Here is a 10952-nt window from a genome sequence, read left to right as displayed (position 1 = left end):
GAGGCCCAGCCCGGAATTGCTGTTTTTTGCCTATTTCAGTGTTTCGAAGAAAAACGGAATATCAAACGGAATGAAACCTTCAGGAATGTGATTTTCTCACCGAACATGATCCAGGAGACTTGGACCCCACGTCAAGAAAGATGGGAGGTGGCCACGAGGGTGGGGGGCGCGCCCACCTGCCTCGTGGGCCCCCCGTTGCTCCACCGACGTACTCCTTCCTCCTTTATATACCTACGTACCCCAAACGATCAGAGACGGAGCCAAAAACCTAATTCCATCGTCGCAACCTTCTGTACCCACGAGATCCCATCTTGGGGCATGTTCTGGTGCTCCGCCGGAGGGGGCATCTGATGGGGAACGTAGCAGAAATTCAAAATTTTCCTACGTGTCACCAAGATCTATCTATGGAGAGACCAGCAACGGGGGGAAGGAGAGTGCATCTACATACCCTTGTAGATCGCTAAGCGGAAGCGTTCAAGAGAACGGGGTTGATGGAGTCGTACTCTTCGTGATCCAAATCACCGGAGATCCTAGTGCCGAACGGACGGCACCTCCGCGTTCAACACAAGTACAACCCGGTGACGTCTCCCATGCCTTGATCCAGCAAGGAGAGAGGGAGAGGTTGAGGAAGACTCCATCCAGCAGCAGCACAACGGCGTGGTGGTGATGGAGGAGCGTGTCAATCCTGCAAGGCTTCGCCAAGCACCGCGAGATATGAGGAGAAAGAGAGGGAGGGCTGCACCAATAGGCAGAGATCAGATCACGTATTATGGGCAGCCCCATGCCTCACTATATATAGGGGAGAGGGAGGAGGGTGCGCCCCCTCTAGGGTTCCCACCCCTAGGGGGGCGGCAGCCCTAGATGGGAAAAGGGGAGGCAGCCAAGAGGGGGAGAGAGGGGGCGCCCCCTAGGGTGGGCCTTAGGCCCATCTAAGCCTAGGGTTTCCCCTCTCTCCTCCTTTGCTGCGCCTTGGGCCTTGTGGGAGGCGCACCAGCCCACTTAGGGGTTGGTCCCTCACCACCCTTGGCCCATGCAAGCCTCCGGAGCACGTGGCCCCACTCGGTGGACCCCGGGACCCTCCCGGTGGTCCCGGTACATTACCGATAAACCCCGAAACCTTTCCGGTGACCAAAACAGGACTTCCCATATATAAATCTTTACCTCCGGACCATTCCGGAACTCCTCGTGACGTCCGGGATCTCATCCGGAACTCCGAACAACATTCGGTAACCACATACAAACTTCCTTTATAACCCTAGCGTCATCGAACCTTAAGTGTGTAGACCCTACGGGTTCGGGAGACATGCAGACATGACCGAGACGTTCTCCGGCCAATAACCAATAGCGGGATCTGGATACCCATGTTGGCTCCCACATGTTCCATGATGATCTCATCGGATGAACCACGATGTCAAGGACTTAATCAATCCCGTATACAATTCCCTTTGTCTATCGGTACGATACTTGCCCGAGATTCGATCGTCGGTATCCCGATACCTTGTTCAATCTCGTTACTGGCAAGTCTCTTTACTCGTTCCGTAACACATCATCCCGTGATCAACTCCTTGATCACATTGTGCACATTATGATGATGTCCTACCGAGTAGGCCCAGAGATACCTCTCCGTCACACGGAGTGACAAATCCCAGTCTCGATTCGTGCCAACCCAACAGACACTTTCGGAGATACCCGTAGTGTACCTTTATAGCCACCTAGTTACGTTGTGACGTTTGGCACACCCAAAGCACTCCTACGGTATTCGGGAGTTGCACAATCTCATGGTCTAAGGAAATGATACTTGACATTAGAAAAGCTTTAGCATACGAACTACACGATCTAGTGCTATGCTTAGGATTGGGTCTTGTCCATCACATCATTCTCCTAATGATGTGATCCCGTTATCAATGACATCCAATGTCCATGGTCAGGAAACCATAACCATCTATTGATCAACGAGCTAGTCAACTAGAGGCTTACTAGGGACATGGTGTTGTCTATGTATCCACACATGTATCTGAGTTTCCTATCAATACAATTATAGCATGGATAATAAAAAATTATCATGAACAAGGAAATATAATAATAACTAATTTATTATTGCCTCTAGGGCCTATTTCCAACAACATCCACCACAGAGGGCTTCTACATCATCACCATAGCCCCTCCGATGAAGTGTGAGTAGTTTACTTCAGACCTTCGGGTCCATAGTTAGTAGCTAGATGGCTTCTTCTCTCCTTTTGGATCTCAATACAATGTTCTCCCCCTCTCTCGTGGAGATCTATTCGATGTAATCTTGTTTTTGCGGTGTGTTTGTCGAGACCGATGAATTGTTGGTTTATGATCAAGATTATCTACGAACAATATTTGAATCTTCTCTGAATTCTTTTATGTATGATTGGTTATCTTTGCCAGTCTCTTCAAATTATCAGTTTGGTTTGGCCTACTAGATTGGTTTTTCTTGCAATGGGAGAAGTTCTTAGCTTGGGGTTCAATCTTGCGGTGTCCTTTCCCAGTGACGGTAGTGGCAGCAAGGCACGTATTGTATTGTTGCCATCGAGGATAGCAAGATGGGATTTTTATCATATTGCATGAATTTATCCCTCTACATCATGTCATCTTGCTTAAGACGTTACTCTGTTTTCTTGAATTTAATACTCTAGATGCATGCTGGATAGCGGTCGATGAGTGGAGTAATAGTAGTAGATGCAGGCAGGAGTCGGTCTACTTGTTTCAGACGTGATGCCTATATACATGATCATACCTAGATATTCTCATAACTATGCTCAATTCTGTCAATTGCTCAACAGTAATTTGTTCACCCACCGTAGAATACTTATGCTCTTGAGAGAAGCCACTAGTGAAATATATGGCCCCCGGGTCTATCTTCATCATATTAATCTTCCATCACTTTAATATTTCTTTGCTTTTTTACTTTTCCTTTTATTTTACCTTGCATCTATATACCAAAAATACCAAAAATATTATCTATCATATCTATCAGATCTCACTCTCGTAAGTGACCGTGAAGGGACTGACAACCTCTATTCGCATTGGTTGCGAGGAGTTATTTGCTTTGTGTAGGTACGAGGGACTCGCGCGTACCCTCCTACTGGATTGATACCTTGGTTCTCAAAAACTGAGGGAAATACTTACGCTACTTTGCTGCATCATCCTTTCCTCTTCATAGAAATCCAATAAAGTGCTCAAGAGGTAGCAAGAAGAATTCCTGGCGCCGTTGCCGGGGAGGTCTATGTAAAAGTCAACATACCAAGTACCCATCACAATCCCTTATCTCTCGCATTACATTATTTGCCATTTGCCTCTCGTTTTCCTCTCCCCCACTTCACCCTTGCCGTTTTATTCGCCCTCTCTTTTCTGTTTGCCTTTTTCTCGCTTGCCCTTTTGTTTGCTCGTGTGTTGGATTGCTTGCTAGTCTCGATGGCTCTACCTAGATTTGGTGATCTTCACCTTAAAAGGTTAGAAGAGATCGAAAGCAACGTCAGGAGTTTTATGGTTTTGCAATTTGAGCATAATAGTTTCTTCAGAAACGAACTTAAGGAACAAAAAAGTTATATGAGTTATATGAATAAAGAGCTCGATGATATGTCTAAAGAATTTGATGGCATAAGATCTCAAATTGCTCGTCTTGAAAAGTTGACTGCCGAAATTTCGGATAAGCAGGCTACCTTAGTCAATAAGATGGCCGCTAAACCGGATTCCTATGAAAATCAAGATGAAGATCTAAAAGTTATTGATGTGTCCCCTATTAAATCTTTGTTTCGTAATATGAATCTTGATAATGATGGGACTGAATATGATCCACCTTTACATAGAAGGCGTTCCAAGAATTCAGAGTTTTTAGATCTTCATGGTGAAATTGATAAAAGTGGGATTAAAGAAAGCAAAACCCTAGATGTTGCTAAACCCACCATTTTGGACTTCAAGGAATTTAATTATGAAAGTTGCTCTTTAATTGATTGTATTTCCTTGTTGCAATCCGTGCTAAATTCTCCTCATGCTTATAGTCAAAATAAAGCTTTTACCAAACATATCGTTGATGCCTTGATGCAATCTTATGAAGAAAAACTTGAGTTGGAAGTTTCTATCCCTAGAAAACTTTATGATGAGTGGGAACCAACTATTAAAATTAAGATTAAGGATCATGAATTTTATGCTTTATGTGATTTGGTTGCTAGTGTTTCCACTATTCCCAAGACTTTGTGTGATTTGCTAGATTTCCGTGATTTTGATGATTGCTCTCTAAACTTGCACCTTGCGGATTCCACTATTAAGAAACCTATGGGAAGAATTAATATGTTATTATTGTTGCAAATAGGAATTATGTGCCCGTAGATTTTATCGTTCTTGATATTGATTGCAATTCTTCATGCCCTATTATTCTTGGTAGACCTTTCCTGAGAATGATTGGTGCAATTATTGATATGAAGGACGGGAAGATTCCAATTTCCATTAAAGAAAGGCATGGAACACTTCCCTAGGAAGAAAATAAAATTACTATATGAATCTATCATGAGAGACACTTATGGATTGCCTACCAAAGACGGCAATACCTAGATTTATCCTTGCTTTTATGCCTAGCTTGGGGCGTTAAACGATAGCGCTTGTTGGGAGGCAACCCAATTTTATTTTTAGTTTTTTTGCTTTTGCTTCTGTTTAGGAATAAATAATCCAACTACCTTCTATTTAGATGTGGTTTTATGTTTTAATTAGTGTTTGTGCCAAGTTAAACCTATAGGATCTTCTTGGATGATAGTTATTTGATCTTGCTGTAATTTCTAGAAACTTTCTGTTCATGAAAACAATTGTTAAAAATCACTAGAACGTGATAAAATAGTGATTCCAATTGCTGCTGATCAATAAACAAATTTCCTAGGTTGTCGTGGGTTTGTCACGGTAGATGTCCACGTGAAAGGACTTAGTCGTCGAGCCATCGCAACGGGTTAGCTTAAAGGGGTTAAACCGAACAAGGGGACACGGGGAGTTTATACTAGTTCGGCCCCTTCGATGAAGGTAAAAGCCTACGTCTAGTTGTGATTGGTATTGCTAGTGTTTCGATGACCAGGGAGCGAATCCGCTTTGACTGGCCCTCGAGTTATTGTTTCCTGTCCTCAAACTGTGGCCAGGTCGTCCCTTTATATACACAGGTTGACGCCCGCCGGTTTACAGAGTCCCGAGGCCGGACCATAGAGGTGTCCGGCTCGGTCTCTATTCCTCTAACTTACAATATAAGTTTACATGATAAAGTCGGTTCACAACTACAGGCTTTAATCCATCTTTGGGCCTTGGGCCTTCTTAAAGCGCCAGTATCTTGCCATCTTCATGGGCTTCAATCTTGATGGAGCTAATCTGGCCATGCCTAGCCGGTTTATCTCCAGTAACTATATCCCCAACATTAGGCCCCAGATTGATTTGAACCTGTTCATGTCAATCTCCAATACTTAGAAAAATTCTTGCTCTGGCATCTTTGTATAAATCTGGTAAATCATCGTGATGTCATCCTTTAAATCCGCAGCCAATCGGTATGATGTCATCTACCCGTTGAAGCCGAAGATGCTCTTCATTAATGATCGTTTCAACCCTCGAGGCATCATCTTTAATACTTATCCATTTCCAGCTCCTCGATTTCTGCACTTGTCGCTTTATCGCATCGCCTTATAAATAGGACCACGGGTCCTTCTCCTTTTTTCCCTTCGTCTCCTTCACTTCTTCTTCCTCCTCGTGACATCTTTAATCCTGAGCGCCGCCGCTGAGGGAGTCCTGGATTAGGGGGTGTTCGGGTAGCCGGACTCCGGGACTATGAAGATACAAGATTGAAGACTTCGTCCCGTGTCCGGATGGGACTTTCCTTGGCGTGGAAGACAAGCTTGGCGATGCGGATATTCAAGATCTCCTACCATTGTAACCGACTCTATGTAACCCTAACCCTATCCGGTGTCTATATAAACCGGAGGGTTGTAGTCCGTAGGACATCAACTCCATATACAACAATCATACCATAGGCTAGCTTCTAGGGTTTAGCCTCCTCGATCTCGTGGTAGATCTACTCTTGTGCTACCCATATCATCAATATTAATCAAGCAGGACGTAGGGTTTTACCTCCATCAAGAGGGCCCGAACCTGGGTAAAACATCGTGTTCCCTGCCTCCTGTTACCATCCAGCCTAGACGCACAGTTCGGGACCCCCTACCCGAGATCCACCGGTTTTGACACCGACATTGGTGCTTTCATTGAGAGTTCCTCTGTGTCGTCGCCTTTAGGCCCGATGGCTCCTTTGATCATCAACAACGATGCGGTCCAGGGTGAGACTTTTCTCCCCGGACAGATCTTCCCCTTCGGCGGCTTCGCTCTGCGGGCCAATTCGCTCGGCCACCTGGAGCAGATCGAAAGCTACGCCCCTGGCCATCAAGTCAGGTTTGGAGGATTAAACTACACGGCTGACATCCGCGGAGACTTGATCTTCGACGGGTTCGAGCCACGGCCAAGCGCGCCGCACTATCTCGAGGGGCATGATCTAGCTCTGCCTCCGGACAGTGTCCTGGAAGGCCGCACACGCATCGGTTCCGACCCCTAACTCGGAGCCTATTGCGCCAATCGAGGATGAGCGATTGGACGTCACCTCGGGGGCTTCGATCTCAAAGGCGATCGAGCCGAACGCTAGCCCCGCACTCTGCATGATCTGTGACTCCGAGGATTCGAACTCCTTTCCGAACTCCGAACCCCCCGCGCCCCTGCCGATCGAATCTGATTGGGCGCCGATAATGGAGTTCACCGCCGCAGACATCTTTCAGCACTTGCCTTTTGGCGATATCCTGAACTCTCTCAAGTCTCTCTCCTTATCAGGAGAGACCTGGTCGAACTATGGTCAGCGAGGATGGGATACGGGCGATGAAGAAATTCAAAGCCCTCCCACCACCCACTTGGTAGCCACTGTCGACAATTTAAACGACGTGCTCAACTTCGACTCCGGAGACATCGACAGCATGGATGATGATGCAGGAGATACCGACGAACCAACGCCCATAGGGCATTGGACAGCCACCTCATCTCACGACGTGTACATGGTGGATACCCCTAAAGGAAGCGACAACGAGGAAAAAGGGGATGGAACGGGAGATGGACCCCCCGAAAAGAAATCAAAGCGTCGGCGTAAACGCCGACCCAAGTCCCTCCTCGATAAAACCCCAGCCATAGAGCAGGACGAGCCGGTAGACGACGAGCAGGCCTTAGAGCAACCGTCCGAACAGGGCAACACGGATGGAGAAACCGAACATCCCTCCTCCGGCGAAAACGGCATTCCGGACGACCTCACGCCGGATAAACCTATGGAGCAGAAGAATCTCCACGAGAGGCTCGTTGCAACTGCACGCAGCCTAAAAAAGCAGAAGCGGAAGCTAAAAACAGCGGAAGATGCACTCCAGATTAGATGGAGCAAAGTAATCAATACCGCAGATAAATACGGCGACAGTCGCCGCACTAAAAGCTATCCGAAAAGAAAGCTACTGGCTGAATTCGACGAAGAGGCCCTAGAGCCCTCGCATTCAAAAAATGAGAAAGCCACACGGTCGGATAGACGACCCCATAAAGCGGCAAGCGGCGCCGCACTTAAATTGGCATGCGACCCACTTAAGGATTTGCATCATGGCCCAGTCAGGTCCATTTATGGGCTAAGAAGGCAAGCTCTCGTAAGCAATGCTATGAAGCCATCATCAGAATCCGGCACACCCAAATACAGGGGCGCCGCACACCCCCTATGTTTCACCGATGAGGTCCTGGACTATGAATTTCCAGAGGGGTTCAAACCCGTAAACATAGAGGCATATGATGGAACAACAAACCCTGGAGTTTGGATCGAGGATTATATCCTCCACATACACATGGCTAGAGGAGATGATGTCCACGCCATAAAATATTTACCCCTTAAGCTTAAAGGGCCAGCCTGGCATTGGCTTAAAAGCCTTCCCGAAAACACAATTGGAAGCTGGGAAGAGCTCGAGGATGCTTTCCGAGCAAACTTTCAAGGGACCTATGTACGCCCTCCGGATGCAGACGATCTTAGTCACATAACTCAACAACCCGGAGAATCAGCTCGGCAGTTCTGGAACAGATTCCTCAGTAAAAAGAATCAGATAGTCGACTGTCCGGACGCCGAAGCCTTAGCAGCTTTCAGGCATAACGTGCGAGACGAATGGCTCGCCAGACACCTCGGCCAAGAAAAGCCAAGAACAATGGCCGCACTAACAAGCCTCATGACCCGCTTTTGTGCAGGGGAGGACAGCTGGTTGGCAAGGTGCAGCCCCAGCGACCCAAGTACATCTGAAACTAGGGATGGAAACGGAAAACCGCGACGCAACAAGGACCGTCGCCGGACTAAGGACAAAAGTCCGAAGAGCACGGCAGTCAATGCCGGATTCAAAGGCTCACGACAAAATCAGGCAAAATTGCCCCCCCAGGATAACAGGGACGATCCATCCAACCTAAATAAAATCCTGGACAGGATATGTCAGATACACAGTACTCCCGGGAAGCCTGCTAACCATACCCACAAAGACTGTTGGGTTTTCAAACAATCCGGCAGACTCAATGCCGAACACAAGGGGCTCGACACACCAAGCGAAGACGAGGACGAACCCCAAAAGCAGAGCACCAGGAAACAAAAGAACTTCCCACAAGAAGTAAAAACAGTGAACTTACTTCACATAACAAAACGTGCGGTGCCCGCAAAGGTACGCACCACACGACCCATCCCCAAAGGGTCCTGCCACTGGTTGTCAAAACCGATCATCTTCGATCAGCTAGATTATTCTAGAAATATCAAGAATGCAGGCTGGACTGCCTTGATACTCGATCCAATAATTGGCGGACTCCAGTTTTCAAATGTCCTTATGGACGGCGGCAGTGGACTAAACCTGATATATCAGGATACAATCCAGCACATGGGGATAAACCCAGCAAGAATCTGCCGCAGCAAAACCTCCTTTCAAGGGGTAATACCTGGTCCGGACACCCATTGTATGGGTTTTCTCCGGCTCGAAGTCATATTCGGCTCTACCGATAACTTCCTCCATGAAAAGTTGACCTTCCATATCGTCCCATTCTCAAGTTGCTATCAAGCACTACTGGGACGCGAAGCTTTCGCTCGCTTTAACGCAATACCGCATTATGCATCTCTTACGCTTAAGATGCCCGGTCCACGAGGCATCATCTCTTTGAAGGGGAAGCACTAAAGTGCGCCTCCCCAAGCAGAGGACTGTGCGACCGCTTTGACAGCCCCACAGAAAAATGGCCTCACCTGCCAAAATACTTCGAAATAGGTCATTCAAGACCACGAACGCGGATAGACGAGTTCGGTGCAAAATCATCATTGATGCAGGCTTAGTGGCCATATACCCCCGCACTAGGGGCTCCACGCATATACAATAAGAGACAATAAAGCTCAATCTTATATATTTTACTTTATACTTTGTTTATTTTAAACTTTTTCGGCATGACCCATTTTCAACTCAGTTCCTCTCTTTTACAGATGAACGTCGTGCGGCGCCCGTCCAGGATACGACACAACGGAGACACAGGCACAGACGTGCAGTAGGGACCCGTCCTAAAGGATTCTTTTTAGATTAAGACCCTGCGTAAACCTTTTTTCCTGTCTCTTGTTGCTACACATCCCCTGGTTTTCTCTGATATAACCAAGGAGGAGGCTGGCGTCTTGGCATGTGGCCACGTCAGAATTTTTGCATGTACTTGGACACTAGGGGCTTTTTTAATAAAGAGTGTTGTTTCGCCCGCACTCATAAAGACCGAACAACTTAGGGAGTGTTTGGCGTCGCGAGTTTTGGCATTATATGCATCAGCTCCGAATCATGTCTTTGGTCAAATGTTGGGTTGCCCGGCTCCTGAGTTCGGCTACCTTATGTTCCGCTCTATCGGCTAAGGTAGCACTAGGAGAACTACTGCGATTGTGCCCCGGTTCGGTCGGGCGAGCACCTCAGTAGAGAAAGCAGAAAATTGACTGTCATGATGTAGCGTGAGACTGGTCAGCCACTCGATGACCTATCGGAATCTATCGTATTCCTCCGCTTAAACGAAGGGCCGCTTCCCGGTCAGGCACATACGCGCCCTGAACTCGGACGAGCGCAGTCGCCACCAAGGGGCTACCTAAATAGTCTCACTGTCAAACTCCTAATGCTAAGTGAAAGTGTTAAAGCATTATAGTCCGGTTGCCTAGCCCGCTGCGCTATCACCTCCTTTGTAGGACCAAGACGTTGGGTTAAGTGTGAAAATGCGTCTTCTGCGAGCACCCCCACACTATGTGCGTGGGAGCTGAAGCCAACGACTGCCATCTTTCAGATTTTGTATATATATATATATATATATATCTTAAAACGGCCGCACAGGAGGTGTTTCCAGTACTTGAAGGCACAAGTATAAAAAAGGCCAGTACAGTTTATCAAAATATTACTTTATAATTACATATGCTATCATAACATAGCATCTTTCGAGCACTGCGTCTCTATTACACGAGCGCCTTCAAGAACTTCCTGAAAATAGTGCTCAGAGGGTACTCGGCTTTTGTCCGAATCTCGGGATGCAACAACGGTGGTCTCCATCTCTGCCCAGTATGTCTTAACATGGGCAAGAGCCATCCTAGCGCCCTCTATGCATGCTGACCTCTTCATTGCATTTATACGCGGCACCGCGTCAAGGAATTGCTGCACTAAGCTGAAATAACTCTTCGGCACCGATCTCCCCGGCCACAGGTGACCCATGACGTACTTCATGGCGAGTCCAGACAACCTATTTAGTTCGGCCCATTGAGCCAAATGATCATCCACTGCCAGTGGACGCTCTGGATTGTGAAACTGCGACCAGAAAAGCTTTTCCACTTCGCGATCTTTCTGATCTCGAAAGTGTTCGGTCGCATCAGCAGCACTCGC

This window comes from Triticum urartu, chromosome 1 (genome assembly GCF_003073215.2).
Source record: "Triticum urartu cultivar G1812 chromosome 1, Tu2.1, whole genome shotgun sequence".
In the NCBI taxonomy this organism is placed as follows: domain Eukaryota; kingdom Viridiplantae; phylum Streptophyta; class Magnoliopsida; order Poales; family Poaceae; genus Triticum; species Triticum urartu.
This window is presented reverse-complemented; position numbering follows the sequence as displayed.